The sequence below is a fragment of the Miniopterus schreibersii genome (assembly GCF_964146895.1).
Source record: "Miniopterus schreibersii genome assembly, chromosome: 16".
In the NCBI taxonomy this organism is placed as follows: domain Eukaryota; kingdom Metazoa; phylum Chordata; class Mammalia; order Chiroptera; family Miniopteridae; genus Miniopterus; species Miniopterus schreibersii.
The window spans coordinates 37223430-37239304 of record NC_138116.1 but is presented as its reverse complement, the minus strand read 5'-3'; the positions used below and the strand labels follow the sequence as shown (position 1 = coordinate 37239304).

Below are 15875 nucleotides of genomic sequence, written 5' to 3'. Positions count from 1 at the left end.
GCTCATTCAAATTATGACATCAGCTATCCGCCCAATGTGTCCATCCAGACCCGTGCACCCTAATTTTCCTTGCCCTTCATGGCCCTGTACGGAAACAGGGTGACTCCCCCCTTGTTCCACCAGGCAGGATGACAGATAGCTTGGTCGCTTAATCCTCCAGGTCCTTGGCTGTCGCTTCTCTTGGGGCTCACAACAGGTCTCCAGGGAGCGCCAAAGAGGTCCTCACCCAACATCGATAGGTTCTTGGAAACCTCAAGTTTAAGCAAAACAATGAATGTATAATAAAACCCATTTCACCACAGGTTAACTGACATAAACAAGAGTTAAGTTTCTAGAGCATAGTTCTGGTCAAAGACATCACCAAACTTCTAAATAAAGACTTAAAACACTTCTACTATTAAACACTGAAATAAAACATGAGCTATACATACATATAAGAAAGATTAATAAAAACAAGTCAGATCATTATTTTTCCAACCGGCTTATTCCAACTGAGAGTCACGGGTGTCCGGAGCCTACCCCAGCAGCTCAGGGCACAAGGCGGAATCCATCCCTCACACATACACCCTCATACTCACTCTTACTGGGACAACTGAGACTTGCCAAGTCACTTCACAGGCACAGCTTTGGGATGTGGGAGGAAACCGGAGTCCCCGGAGAAAACCACGTGGACATGGGATGGAAGTGCAAACTCCACACAGTGGCCCCGGCATCAATTTTTTTTCTCATCAACGTTACAACAAGGTTGAGCAAAACAACATTTGTTATTTGAGGACCTGCTGTACTTGAAATGCTGAGGTCAAACTAAGATCAATCGTCACCAAGGACTGATCACCTCTTGGAAAAACCGGAGTATTTTTAAGCAAAAACAAAATGAAAAGGAAAGCTTATACTGAGCCAAAGCTTGTACCACCTGAGCAGCAAGCTGCTGGTACAAATAAGGCGGGCTGAGTAAGTGCAGTGACAAAGCACAGGAGGAAGGTGCTGTAAGGAGAGGTGGGCAGGACTCAGGAGGTCTTCATGTGGCCCCCATGACACTGTGTGTGTGACAACCTCCGCCAGCAGCTGCTCAGGGGCGCATGGGTGAATCCAGATCCTGAGCGGCACTGAAGTCATCACCAAAGGCAGTCAGGTATGGGCAGGCCCGTGCCCCACCATAGGGACTTGAGGAAACCCCCCATCCAAAAAGTCTGGTGGAGCCCGGCCGGGCGTGACTCAGCAGTTGAGCGTCGACCTAGGATCCAGGCGATCGGGGTTCGATTCCCGGTCAGGGCACATGCCCGGGTTGCGGGCTCAATCAATGACTCTCTCATCATTGATGTTTCTCTCTCTGTCTCTCCCTCTCTTTTCCTCTCTCTGAAATCAATAAAGATATATTAAAAAAAAAAAAAAAAAAGTCTGGTGGGTGTTTGGCCTGTGATGGGATGGCAAATGTTCCAGCCTCTCCCCAAGCTGGGAAATATCTGAAGGGAACATAGAGCCACCAGCTCTGCATGCCTGGTCATTTATGCAGCACCCCTAAATCCTTAGCATGGGTAGGTGAGTAGTTGGGCAGCCAAGTCCTGGGGACTCTCCCTAACAGTAACTCGCCAGCACTTCCCATGTGCAAGGCCTTCCTCCAAGCATTCCTAACAACTGACTGACCAGTTTAAATCGGCAAAGGATCTGAACGGACATTTCTCCAAAGAAGATACACAATGGCCTTATAATAAGCACAAGAAAAGAGGCTTAACAGCCCTAGCCATCAGGGAAATGCAACCCAAAGCTACCGCGAGATACCAATGCGTACCTACTGCAATGTCTAGAATCGACAGGCAAATACTCAGCAGTGCTGGTGAGGATGTGGAGGAAGTGGAGCCCTCACGCATTCCTGTGGGAACGTCAAATGGTGCCACCACTTTGGGAACCAGTCCGGCAGTTCCTCAAGAAGTGAAACATCGAGTGCCCCTTGGTCCGGCCTGAGGTGAAAATGGGGAGGAGGTGGAGCTACGAACCTACAAACGAGTGGAAGTTCCAGGAGGAGCCTGGCACTCACGGAGTACCTGCTACTGCATGCCGAGTCCTCACAAGTCACTCCAGGCTCAGAACCGCCTTGTGCCCTGGCCAGTTTGGCCCAGTGGTTAGAGTGTCGGCCCGCAGGCTGAAGGGCCTTGGGTCTGATTCCGGTCAAGGGCACGTACCTTGGTTGCAGGCTCGACCCCTGGCCCCAGTCCAGGGTGCATGCAGGAGGCAGCCAATTGATGTGTCTCTTTCACATTGATGTTTCTATCTCTCTCCCACTCTCTGAAAAGCAATGGAAAAAAAAAAAAAAAAAAAAAAAAATATATATATATATATATATATATATATGTGTGTGTGTGTGTGTATACACACACACACACACACACACACACCCTCCATCCTCAAGTGAGGGTTAAAAAAAACAAAACTAATGCTTGCTGTTGAATGAACCCCTTTACCAGTGGCCCTGTAAAGGCTGCTAATACCCCATCCCTCCACCAATGCCAGCAGGGTGTCACTTTCCACTGTCCCCAGGGCCTGTGGAGCCCCTATTAGAAACAAGGCTCAGTAAGCCAGCTCGGGCCTCCACCAGCCTCCTGGAAGCCCAGGGAGCTGTCCTGCTCCTCCAAACCGGATTCATGCATTTCGTTTACTAATATCCCACAACAAATTAGAAAGTTCCCTTGATTTGATTTGACTTTATATTTTTTTATTGATTTTAGAGAAAGAGGGAGAGGGAGAGGGAGGAGAGAGAAACACTGATGCGAGAGAGAAATATCAATTAGTTACCTCCCACACACACCCCAACGGGGGATCAAACCCACAACCTGGGTATGTGCCCTGACCAGGAATTGAACCAGCGACCTTTCAGTATACGGGACAACATTCAACCAATTGAGACACCCTGGCCAGGGCTATTTTATTTTTTAAATCAACTCACAGAAATGTTCTAGCAAAGAACATTTCAGTAATCAAAGTAATTTTAAACTTACGTATGCATCACTGGTTCATGAGAAAATGTCACACCCCATAACACTCTGATTTGAAAAAGAGGTAAACTCAGAAGGGCACATGAAACTATCACTGATAAGTTAGCTTCTTTAACGCTGGGGAAGTTAAGCCTTGCTGACCAGCTATTTCGAGCCAGAACTTGCCCATGAGGCCGGCTACACTTTTCTGTCGTGACCGGTCAGCAAGGTGTTTAAAATTACTTAAATTAATTCAAGTGCAGACATGAGTTATCTTGCGACCAGTCAGCAACGTTCGGACACAGAAACGTGTATACTCGTGACCAGTCAGCAAGGTGTTAAAAGAAAAAAAAGTTCCATTTTGGCTATAAATAAAATATTGACATTAAAAAAAAGAATTAATTTAATCCTTCCATCCCTCTGAGGTAGGCACTGACATTAACCCCCTTTTACAGGTGAGGAAACTGAGGCACAAAGAATAACCTGCCCCAGGTCACTTGGACAGTGGCAGCACCTGGATGTGACAAGGTACCTGTCGCAGAGTGGACAAAGGGGGCCAGATTCCATGCCTCTCACTCATCTCCAAAGAGTGTCTCGGACAAGGTGAGTCCTTTCCCCCACTGCAGACCCTGTTGCCCACCCCAGAGGTTTGGGGGTCAAGGTGAGAGGGCACAGCCCTGCACAGGCACAGCTTCTCCCGCTGGCACAGGCCAAGGGGCAGTGGCTCTGTCCGAGGCTGCTGCTGTCCTCATGCTTCAGAAATGCACAGGCCTGCCTGCCCGTGGCCTCACCGGCCACCCCGCAGCTGTTCCACCCCGAGGCTCGGCCTTCCCTTGGGAAGCAGGGAGTCTCTGCCATCTTCTCTCCAGCCAGCAGCACGGCCCCTTTGCCCAGCTCCCGATGACAATCTGTTTTATGACCTCCCTGCCTCCCTGCCCCGTCTCTCGGCTTTCTCTCCATTCACGCGCTGTTTCCTTAGACGCTGCATTTTTTCCTATAACATCATGTCTGATCCAGACTTTCCTAAAAGCACCCTTTCACGCCTCGACGCTTCCCTGGTGTCGCCCCGGCTGGGCTGGACCCGCATCGGGGCCCCTCCTCTGCCAAGCGGGGGCCCTCTCTGCCCCCCTCCCACACCCCATTCAGGTTGTCACAATGCACATTTTCATATCAAAAGCCACCCCTTGTACCTCGGCCACAAACCCTTCCCAAAAGTAGACAAAATATACTCAATCAGCGATAAAATAAATAGGATGTGCTCATCGCTTCAAAATAGTTCTATCTGCCCTTGTACTTTAATAGAGCATCGCATTCTCCGAACTTCTACTTGTCAACCTTCAAAATAATGTCTCTTATCACCTCTTCTGGGGACGACAAGGGATACTTTCCCACTGGCTCTGTGAAAGGGCAGCCCCCGAGCAATACAGACAGGACTCTGTACGGGGAGGCAGTTGGAAGCTGACCTTCCGGGACCTTCCACAGTGACAATGAGGACGTGATGGATGGCATGTTCTCTGGCCCCAGTTTTCAGGCTGAGGGGAACACCATCTTCCTCAGCTCCACAGAAAGGCCTGGGGTTTCAGCTTCAGAAACAAAACGGGGTAAGTCTGTGAGACTGTGGAAGAGACGGGGGACAGGGGAGGAGGGGCGTCAGGAGGAAGCCCACACCATCTCAGTGGTTCAGAGAGGCAAACAGCTGGCAGACACCATCCAGCGTGACCCTCTGGAGCAAAAGATGGGGCGGCTGAGGCCCCGTGAAGTGAGGGCTGGCGAAGGCCACCCAGCTAGTTGGAGGGTGGGTGGGCCAAAACGGGGTGCTGCCGCCTGGCCCCAGGGGGGCTCTGCCCACGACACCACATGGCCTGCCCTGGCCAGGGAGCACCTGCTCCATCGCTCTGGGTTCTGCTGAGCCACTTGCCTGTGTGGACAGGATCTGAAAAGCTCACAGCCTCTTCTCCAAGAGCAACAGAGCCCTGGCCAGCACCGGTTAACCAGATACGACGCTGAGACCTACAGGCGGCTTTCTGGGCCTCTAAGAAGCTTCCACACTCTGCCCCCTGGAGAAACAACTGCAGAGAGGCTGAAGAAAGGGCCACCCAGACTCTCTGGGGCCTCCACCCTATCAGCTCATGTTTGTTTTGTTTATGAGAGGAAAATTCTCCGACTGTTCACAGGGAGGGAGACGTGGATCCCTTCCTCTGAGGCCTAGGAGACGGCAAGGACCTCTCTCCTATCCACCTCCCGGGCTCTCCTCCACACATGGGGCAGTCAAGAGCAGTGGTCATCCAAGGCTGCCCCAGAGCCTCCAGGGGTCTCTGGGAGCTGCAGCCTCAGAAAATGTCAGAGCCATGTGTCACCAGCCCCGGGGAAAGATGAGTCAGTGCAAAGAGCTCGCTCCTGCCTGCCTCCTTTCCTTCTGAGGCCTCCTATTGTGTCTGCGAAGCTGTGTCTAAATGAACTCTGGCCGACAAGTGGGAGCATTTACAGCATTTATCAAATCCTTCTCTCCATCTCAGCCGGGATCTGTCCAGCTCCAGGAACTTCTGTGGACAAGGACAGTTTTAGCAGAGACACTGCTTTCTGTTCCTGACTTAAGCTCTCAGAAGGAAACCAACAGGTTAACTGCTCAGCAGGACACCTGTATACCCCAGCCCGCCCTGGGGAGATGTGCTCAGCCCACACGGACATAGTGGATCTTTGCAGAGCCCCTCACAACCACCTCTTAAAAGGTCTCTCAAAAGCCTTGAACTTCCTGAATCAGTCTTGCACACCTTCTGGTCCACCCAACTGAACGAGCTCAAGCTCCTCAGTCCTTCTCTCTCCCACCGTCACTGGACGCTCCCATGTGTCGCAGTTCCTGCCCTCAAGAAGCTGGGCTGGAGGCAGGAGAGGAGTGGAGGCAGCCCGGGAACAGAAGGATATGGGGCAGAGCTTTCGGACGCAACCCCAGGCTGGGTCCTGCACCTCCACCACTCCTCCCCACAAGAAGAAGGCCCTGAGCATCTCACACAAGCCGCCCACGGTGTGGGGCTTCAGAAACACGAAAGCTGCCCTCAGGTGGTCCACAGTCTGAAGAGGGAGATGCTCACAGACACAGGTGTGGTGAGGCAGTCAGGGAGGACCCGGAGCTACGAGACAATAATGTCTCTTATCACCTCTTCTGGGGTGGAAGTGTTTCCACTGGAGGAAGTGTTTCCCAGCAGTTCACATTGACAATGCCTTTTTCCCCCTTACCCCCACTTTAATTTAACTCAAGTTAATGCATCAATATATTTTTTTGCAAAAAAAAAATCAAACACTACAGAAACATAAGCATGTTGTATACTAAAGGTAATGTGTACCCCACCTTAAATACAGTCACCCAGACCTTTTTGCCAGTTTAAATTCTGCTTTTTCCATACTCCTTTTAAGTCAATAAGTAAGGCACAGTACCTTAGTAGCTCAATCACAGCTAGTTCACTTTACAGCTATATTAGTGTTTATTGAACGAATCTATTGTTGGACACATTTTCTACTCCTCACTCTGCGCTGTATGGATTTTGACTCTGCAATTAACTTTTTAGTTTTCTTGTAATCTTTCCCTATATTCCATCTCCACCTCCATCTTATCCTGATGCCTTCTAATCTCAGACTGTTCTCTGCTGGGGAACGCTGGCTCCGGTTGCACAGAGAGCGCGCCTCCTTGCAACTAGAGGGTGCCGATTTCCTGACATCTGCTCCCGGATCTCATGGTATAATCATCTTCAGAGGTGGGCTCTTTCAGATTCAGTTGGTTCTCATTATTCCTGGTAGTCATAGTCTATCAAACTGCTGGCAACCCTCGATTAGCGAATTCTGAACCATTGCTCCTAAGGGAAATACAGACCTGGGTTCCTGCAAGCTTCTGGCCACATTTTCACAAATGGATCAATAATGACCCTTGTTTTATGTGTGTTCCTATTTAAAGACACCTCATTTTAGATTCATTGTTGACCATTAGCATGGAACTCGTGGCCAAGAGCAGCATAATTCATGCCTGAAGGCAGCTTATCTACACACTTTTTCTCCATAAGGCATATCATAGCCCCTGGGGCTTAGGGACACTAGGCTGAACTTCAGCATATACTTGGGGGCCACTTGAAATAATGAAATCGACAAGCACAAAAATTCAAAAAATGCACCAACTAGACTATAAAAAATACTTGTTCACAGCATGAGCTGAAACAGGAAAGCAGAGCCTGGCTTTGCTCTCCCTTGGCTGGGTTCATGCACAGCAGGTGACTCAGATAGATTCCTAACTGCTCTGCTCAGGCCACGATATCTGTGAAAGGACCTCGAGTCTTGTTTTGGGGGATACAAATAAATTATAGTGAGTGGGTAAATTCACAAATATGGACTCCACAAATAAGGAGGGTCAGCGGTGCTCTTTTTTCTTGGTTCTGCTCTATTTTCTCTATGGGCCTTATTTGTTTTCCTATAAAGTTTAATATCTGTTAAGGGACAGAGTAGCCCACCCTTGGTCCCCTCTCAGCCCACTTTTGCAGGGGTACAGTCACCTGCTCAGCTCAATGGCAGGGGTACAGGTTGGTGGCCATTTCCAAGGTTCTGCCTGGCTTGTGCCTGCTCACCTAAGGGGCACCTTCCTTTACTCCCACAGCCTGTTTTCTGGGACTGTGGCTCTAATAAACTACATGTCCAACACATACAGCTCTTCCTGTCTGGGGAAATGGCACCTCACAGAACACAGTACCTCTCTCAGGATGTACTTTTCCTCCCCTATACCCTCCCAAGCACCACACACCCCATACACACACATAGACACCCTGCATTTAGCCTAGTTGTTCTCTGGGATCTGTGGAGTTTGCCTAACATAGTGAGTTGAATAGTCCCCAACATATATGTTCATGTCCTAATTCCCAGTGACCTTATTTAGAAACAGGGTCCTTACAGATGTAATTAAATTGAGTTTAGGTTGGGCCCGAAATCCAATGATGGGTGTTCTTATAAGAAACAGAAAAGAAGATGACACTGAGACCCACAGAAGGGAAGACCACGTGAAGATGGAAGCAGAGACTGGAGTCGTGTGTCTCCAAGGGTTGGCAGCAGCCATCAGACACTAAGAGAGAGGGATGAGCCTCCAAAAGAAATCATCCCTGTAAACACTTTAATTTCGGACTTCTGGCCTCCTGACTATGGAAAAATAAATTTCTGTTGTTGTAAGTCACCAGATCATGGTAATCTCTTACAGCAGTCCTAGAAAACTAACATGCCTAGATTCAGAAAGAGGTAGGAGGTGGAAAGAAGGAAAAAGATTCTGTTCTTCCCACCCCCAAGGGGCAGCAGCTAAAAGGGTTTCGGGTTTTCTCACTGATACAGAAGCTGACATTCTGAGTCAGGTGGCATCTGGTGGAGAAGCATCTTTCTGCCCTCATTCAGGCATGTGCATGAAGCAAAACCAGGTCAGAGGATACAAAGGACAGAGGGAAAAATGACAATGACAGGTTAGGGGCAAATAATGGTACCACATATAACAAAGAATTGTAACCAGAATATATAAAGAGCTCCAACAAATAAACAAGAAAAAGACAACCCAACAGAACACACACAGGCACGCACACACACACGCTATGAGTATTCACGTTATAGACAGGAAACTTGAATAGCCAATATATATTTGAAAAGATGCTCAACCTCACTAATAATCAGTCATACCCAAATTAAAACAATGCAAATGCAAATTTAAACAACACACCCACTGGACTGGCAAAAACATACAACTCTGATAATATCAAGTGTTAGCTAAAACAGGGAAATGAAAACCTCCATGTAGCACTGGTGGGAATTTGAGCAGTCATCTTAGACAGCAACCTGACAGGACCCAGTAGTGCTGGAAACAGCCGAACAATTCTGGTTCCCGGTGTCTATCCTAGAGAAATCTGAACACAACCCCGGGATGGACAGACAGAGCTGCTGATTGCAGCAATGTTTATAATAACAAAAACTGGGGACAGGCTGCATGGCCATCAATAGGAAATGAACAAATGAACTGTAGCTTGTTTATACAATGTCACATCATATGACCCGATGAAGCCACATGGATCCATCTCAAAAACAGAGCAAACTGCAAAATGATACATCTGGTGTGACAGCCTTTAGATAAACCTATTAACTCATAAACAACCCTCTGTATTGTGCACAGACACACACATGGAGTAAAAGTTGAAAATATGGAAAGATAAGTGGACGATACTATTTGTCTCCGGGAAGAAGAGAGTTTAATAGAACCAAACAGGAGAATGAAAGGTCCTTCAAAGGTACTGTGGCAACAATGTTCTCTTATTTTAAAAAATAATAGTAAGTAAAAAGAAAGACATAGAAGAAACACACACTGAGTACATCACTACCACTTCCTGGAAAGTGGTGAGATACAGCGTTCTGAGAATGCAGACCTTCCACCCCCTTCCACCTGAAGGTGCTGGCTCCAGAGCTCTGAAAGATAAATGGGGCGGGCAGGGGAGCAAGGGTATCAGTGACTATGAGGTCTCTGCAGCTGCTCAGACCCCCTTCCTGTGCGGCCTGCCTTGGGCCCTTTGTGCCCCAGGTGCCAGGGCCCCGGAGTCCGGGGGCTGGCTCCTCCCATCTGGGCGGCATGGACCTGGACAAGAACACAGTGCACGACGAAGAGCGTATCATGGAACATCTTGGTGTCATCAACAAACCAGAGGAGGAGATGTCCCCACAAGAACTGCAGCTCCATTACTGCAGCTCCATTACTGCAACATGCATGATTATGATGGCAGTAATTTGCTTGACGGCCTAGAACTATCCACAGCCACCACCGATGTCCATGAGAAAGAGGGGAATGAACAGGCACCACCAAGGAGGGAAGAACTGCTTAATAGATGGTGTTTTAAGAGGGGATGACAAGAACAGTGATGGGTACCTCGACAACCCTGAGTTTGCAAAATCACGACAGTAGGCATTTTTTTACCATCTCCTAGTTATTATGCAAACATGGCCCGATATAACGTGATTGAACACTTTCGGCAATGCAAAAGGACTCCTTTCCAACTACCGCTGAAGTGTTTTGGTAAAAACCTGTAGCAACTGTTACACTGAAATGAGAAAGAGAAATCAAGAGAAATAAAAGAGAAGAGACACGGGACATGTTGTAGTCCCCAAGTACTGTTAAATCTCCTGCTGGGCAAGGGCTTGATTGAAGAATTTTGTGAAGACTGGTGGATAACTGGAGCTGAGTGCTCAGGAACGTTGACTGTTGAACGGTGGTGTTCTCTCGGTTTTAATTCATGCTGGCTGAAAAGTAAGATGAGCTTTGCCAAGAGGACACACTTTTCAGTAACAGTGAAGGAATGGAATGAATGCCAAATGTTTCCCCTTGAGGGTCCCGTCTCTTAAGGTAAACGTGGTCAGGAAACTGTAAAGTTCCCCTGGCTAAACGCTTACTTGCCTTGGGCACGTATCGATTAAGCTATTTCAAAGCCACAGCATAACACGAGCGTCAAACACTGAGTTCAGCTAGCCAGAGTCCGTACCTTCTGGCACTTTGGATATGATATATCACTGACCTAAGTGCTTAACCTTTTTTCAGTTCAAAATTTTATAAAACTACTCCCATATCCTTATACTTTATTTTATGTCTTCTTCAACCTGGGAGAGACCTTGGATTTAAAAGTGTCCTCTAATCAACAGCAAATGTTTTAGCTTTCTTAATATTTCTATTTAACTCTTGTTTCTAGGGTTTCATTTCTGCAGTTTAGAAACTTGGGAATGAAAGGATTTATCCCTTCTGCTTGATACAGCAGGGGTAAAACTGCTAGCTGCTGTAGCCCAAGTGAGAAGTGAAAAGGTCATCCACCAAGCACAGTGATTAACTTGATACAAGTTATATTTGGAAGGAGTGTTGTTTGAATGACCTCTTCTAGCCTAAATATGTGAATTCTTTCAAGAAAAATTAGAAAAAGAAGCCTAAAAACTCCTAACAGTGTGAATCTCAACAGCTGTCGAAAATGAGCAGCAGCAGCAAATAATAATCTGGTTTATTGGATGTGGTGGACATGCCGCGATAGAAAACCTAAAAGGATGGTTGAATGAGGGGAAAACTGCATAAATTTTCCTGTAAGAAGTAGAGAGACTTATTTTCTTTATTAAAGTATTCTTATAAGAAAACATGTATTTGTAAAAATGGTTTCCTGTTTCCAGTATTTGTGCAATCATAGCTAAACTGTAAACTATTCTCGTAAAATCTAATTATTTTGAAATATTTATATAATAAATTCTGGTTATATGACAAATAGAACTGATGGGACAAAAAAGTAAGTAGGTGGGATGGGGAGATGGGTCTGGGAATGACATCCATAGTACCTACTCCTGCTCTCTTGGGTATTCGGGGTCAGTCTCATTTGCTATGTTTACTGAATAATGTGTTAAGTTCTCAAAATTTAATACAGAGGTAAAGGAGTTGAACACTCTATATTTATCTTTCAAGGCAAAGCTACAGAGGTAGTGGCTTCGCGGCTGCAGACTGTCTTATCAACATCCAGGGGCTGGAGAGCTTGAAACCCCTCAGACTCCCCTGAAGCTAGGTTCTGTGCGTGGCTAGGGCTTCATGTGAGTCCGCAGGGACACAGCCAGGGCAGAGCCAGGGCGGGCGTCGTCTCAAGGGACAGGCCGTGCGGGGTGTGGTCCTGGAGCTCCGCTACCTGGTTCTGCAACTTCCTGACTGAAAGAGGCAGCAGCTCCCTTGGTGGCTTGTTCTGGGGGTGGTTTGGGGATTTTGCTCCTGTATTTTCTTCAGCCCTCTCAACAGTTCTGAGAGTTATCCAAATTATTAACCAATGAGTCCCTTTCTGCTTGAGTTAGTGAATTCTGTTATCTGTAGCTAAGAACCCTGATCATGGCAAGTTCACCAAATGTGTCTTCTTATCAAGCCCAGGGTCTTTTTTTTTTTTTTTTTTTTAATATATCTTTATTGATTTGAGAGAGACAGAGAGAGAGGAAGAGGGGGAGAGAGAGAGAAACATGAATGAGGAGAGAGAGTCATTGATCGGCTGCCTTCTGCATGCCCTACAACAGGGATCAAGCCCAGAACCTGAGCCATGTGGCCTGACCAGAAATCAAACCGCGATCTGGATCCTAGGTTGATGCTCAACCCGAGCCACGCCGGCTGGGCCAAGCCCATGGCCTTTGATTATACCTTTCCCCTCATAACCCACGGCCCCTTAGCTAAGATTTCTTACCAGTATGATTAAACCATATTTGACAAATAAATTAACCAATGAACGAACGAGTTTCAAGCATTTATGACACACAGCAGAAAGAAAACTTAGAAAACATCCAAAAGGTAATATTACGTCAGGGTCTGGGAAACTTTTTAATGTAAAGGAGCAGACAGTAAACACTTGGTTTTGCAGACCATATACAGTTTCTGTCTCAGCAACTCATCTCTGCCCTTGTAGTGTGATAGCAGCCGTGGGCAGTGTGCAAACGAGTGTGGCTACGTTCCAATACAATTTTATTTACAAACACAGCGGGCTGGCTGGCTGGATTTTGCCCATGGACCATAGTTTGCCAACCACCCCCCACCAAAAGTGAAAAAACCAATAAACCAATCACCAAAACGGCCCCAACCTATGGGGAAAGTTGGGAGAAGCTGGCCATCCCCTCCCTGGCCATCTACGTCCCATTCCCAGCTGAATGAGCCTAAATGTAATCCAATGTCTCCCTGTTTACAGGGCGCCTCCCCACTCCCAACTTTCTCTTTCACTTCAAATGTATAATCTGCAAGCAATCATAACTAAGGAGACAGTGCCCACATGTCCTTCACTTTGTGTGTTTTTTGGCAACAGCATAAATCACGCTTATTTGAGCATTTAGGATTCTTTTCTCTCAACTGGCTGAGATACAGAATTTCCATTTCAGTCTTTATAATTAAAAAACAATTAAAGTGCATATGGAAACTTAAACTGATACAGACATTAGAATTTATACTATAAAATGTCTGATCTACTTCAACATATGGTAATAATAACTAAACAGATTTGGCACTTTTCAGGATAACTTCTGCCCCAGAACCATAAAATCCGTATAATATCACAAATACAAAAGGTACTACAGCCATATGTAACCTACCCAGTGTAAACAAGTGTGACGGTAGAGTCACCTGGGCCTTGATCCAAATTCCATCTCTTCCATCATCTACGTGAGCCTCAGTTTCCTCAATTTTAAGTGACTGTGTGGTTGGTGTGACAAGTGAGATAACCCGCATGTTAAGCACAGGGCACAGATCCCAGTAACGCCTGAAAAAGGGTCAGTGCTGTGATGACGACAATGATGCTGCTGCTGACCGAACAAAGTATGTTTTGCAATGTCAGCAACCAGATGGCAAACTGGTGGTGAGATCTAGGCCCACAGCATTTCGGGTAATCAGCTGTGTGCGTGAATTCTGAGGCAGGTCTCCGTCTTCCCAGTTCTACCATCCTTCCACGATCATAGCTCATGTAAAACTTCTGTCCCCAAGATACGAAACGCAAATGGGTTTACCCAGGCACAAATCCCTAGTCCTAAGAGTCAGGTACTAACTCTGCCCCATCTCACCCACACAGCAGGTAGAAAGTTTCACTTCTGCAATTAACCACCCGTGGGATCACAGACGCGCCACCTCGCATCTCCAGGCCTGCGAGTGTGGCCCATTCAGCCCTTCTCATATGAATCACCTGGAGAGCCTTGTTAAAATGCAGGCTCTGGTTCAGTGCATCTGAGGTAGGCTGCATAATTTGCATTGCTGACAATTTCCCAGGGGATGCTGATGCATCCTGAGGTCACACTTCAGGAACCCCTGACCTAGGTCTCCTGGTTCCCCTGCCCCCCAGCAAGCATACTCTAATCAGAACCCCAGAACATGTAAGCTCACCATTCTTCATTTCTGTTCCTTCTCTTCAGCCCTCTCCCCTCTATCTTTGTGAAGCCTCCTTTCCTATCCCACCCATGGGTTGGGGTGGGGGATTCCCACAGCTCCTAAAGAACTGGCTGTTCTCCATCAACGTCATGGAGGACAGTGGGGAGAGGGAGAGAGAAAGGCAGGGAGGGAGGGACAAGGGAGGGAAAGAGAGAGATCCCAAGCAACCAAAATAAGAAACCTTTTAGGGGCAAACCCTGTTTCTCCTTAGCATGGAGTCCTTGCCCCCACCACTCTCTCCACACGGAAGCGAGGGATAAAATCACAAACACCAAGGAACTCCCATGTCTCCATAGATTTCTAACAAAGCTGTCAGGGCAGGAAAAATTATTCTGGGTTAATGCCTCCTACATCCACCTGCCGGCTGAGAACATTCTTTCCTCAGCCCAAAAATGTTCTTAAGCCTTTCTGGGCCACCATTCACACATACCAGGCTCCAGATCCTCCAGGGAAGGCTCACAGAGGCGCTGGCTGCCCTAGAGACAAGCCTGGGGTGGGGTGGGGAAGAGCCAGTTTCCTAGGCCCTAGCAGACAGAGTGGCCTGAGCTGACCAGCCAGGGCTGGCCCAGCAGTCCAGGTGTCAGGAGGAACCTTTTCTGGGGACCCTGTCCCTATTGGTAAAAGAATGAACACCATGCCTTCCCATTTCCAAGTGGACACTCAGGACAAAGCACCCGCCTGCACAGTTCCCCAGGGTTCTGTCCCAGATGGAAGGCTTGAGCTCTGCCCCCAAAGGGCCCCGGGGTACAAGGTGCTTCCCCAGGGCCCCACATGGTCAGCAGGGCCTCTACTGCCACAGTGAGACTTGGCCACAGGTCTTCTACCCCTGTCCCACTTGGAGGCACTCACTGTGACCCGGGCCTGGCCCCGCAGTGCGGGGGAATTCTACTCTGACTCTGAAATGTCCTGTGGGCAGTGGGCCCTGGCTGTCACGTCAGGACTGTGGTTCCAACGTCTCACTCCACAGAATAGAGCCCACATGGGAAATCCTGCCTTCCACAGGCCGAATGACCTCCTCTGAAGCCTCCTGTCTCCTGGACCTGCCGGGAATGCTGTGCTGAGTGCAGAAACCAGCCAGCCCAGGGTGTTGTGGGGGCAAACACTCAGCCCGACGTGCCAGCAAGACAGAGTTCATTCCGGCTGGCACGAGCACTTGCAAATGTGCCAGTTTCGACATGTCAACCTGTTTGCCCAGTGGTTCTGACCCTATTGTTACCTCTAAGGTCACACGGGGCCTTCTCCACCCCTCGGGTGGTTTCCAGAGACCCTCTGCCCCCAGAGGTCCCCTCCTGGGCTCAGCAGCAGCACCTCCTGCCAGAGCTTCTCACTGGCCTCTCGGCCTTGTGCTCTCAATAATCATTTACAATCATCTACTTTTTTGTGTGTGGCAAAATACACATAACAGAATCTACTATCTTAATCATTTTTTAATGCCACAACTCGGTGGCATTAAGAATGTCCACACTGCTGTGCAACCATCACCACCATCATCTCTAGAACCCTTTCCCCTTCCCAAACTGGAACTCTGTCCCCATTAAACACCAACCCCCATCCCTCCCTCTCCCCCAGGCCCTGATAACCACCATCTACTACTTTCTGTCTCTATGAACTGGACTACTCCATGAACCTCATATAAGAGAAATCATACAGTATTCGTCACCTTGTGTCTGGCTTACTTCACTTATCATAATGTCTTCGAGGTTCCTCCATGTATAGCATGTGGCAGAATTTCCTTCCTTTTTAGGGCTGAATAATATCCCATTGTATGCATGTGTGTTTATACATATATATGTGTGTGTGTGTGTGTGTGTGTATACATACATATGTGTAGAAATATATGTGTGTGTGTATATATATATACACACCCACACACACTCACTACATTTTGTTTATCCACTCATCCATCACTGGACCCTTGGGCTGCTTCCACCTTTCAGCTAATGTCAGTAATG

General features: G+C 47.7%; 1 protein-coding gene and 1 pseudogene across 3 annotated transcripts in view; one reads left to right on the top strand and one right to left on the bottom strand.

The window, feature by feature from the left end:
• NTN1 (netrin 1) overlaps positions 1 to 15875 on the bottom strand; it is a 187110-nt gene that overhangs the window by 91289 nt on the left and 79946 nt on the right. The window lies entirely within an intron of this gene.
• LOC308569258 (multiple coagulation factor deficiency protein 2 pseudogene) lies at positions 9484 to 9927 on the top strand (annotated as a pseudogene). The gene has a single exon. The product of its transcript is annotated as a multiple coagulation factor deficiency protein 2 pseudogene (transcript).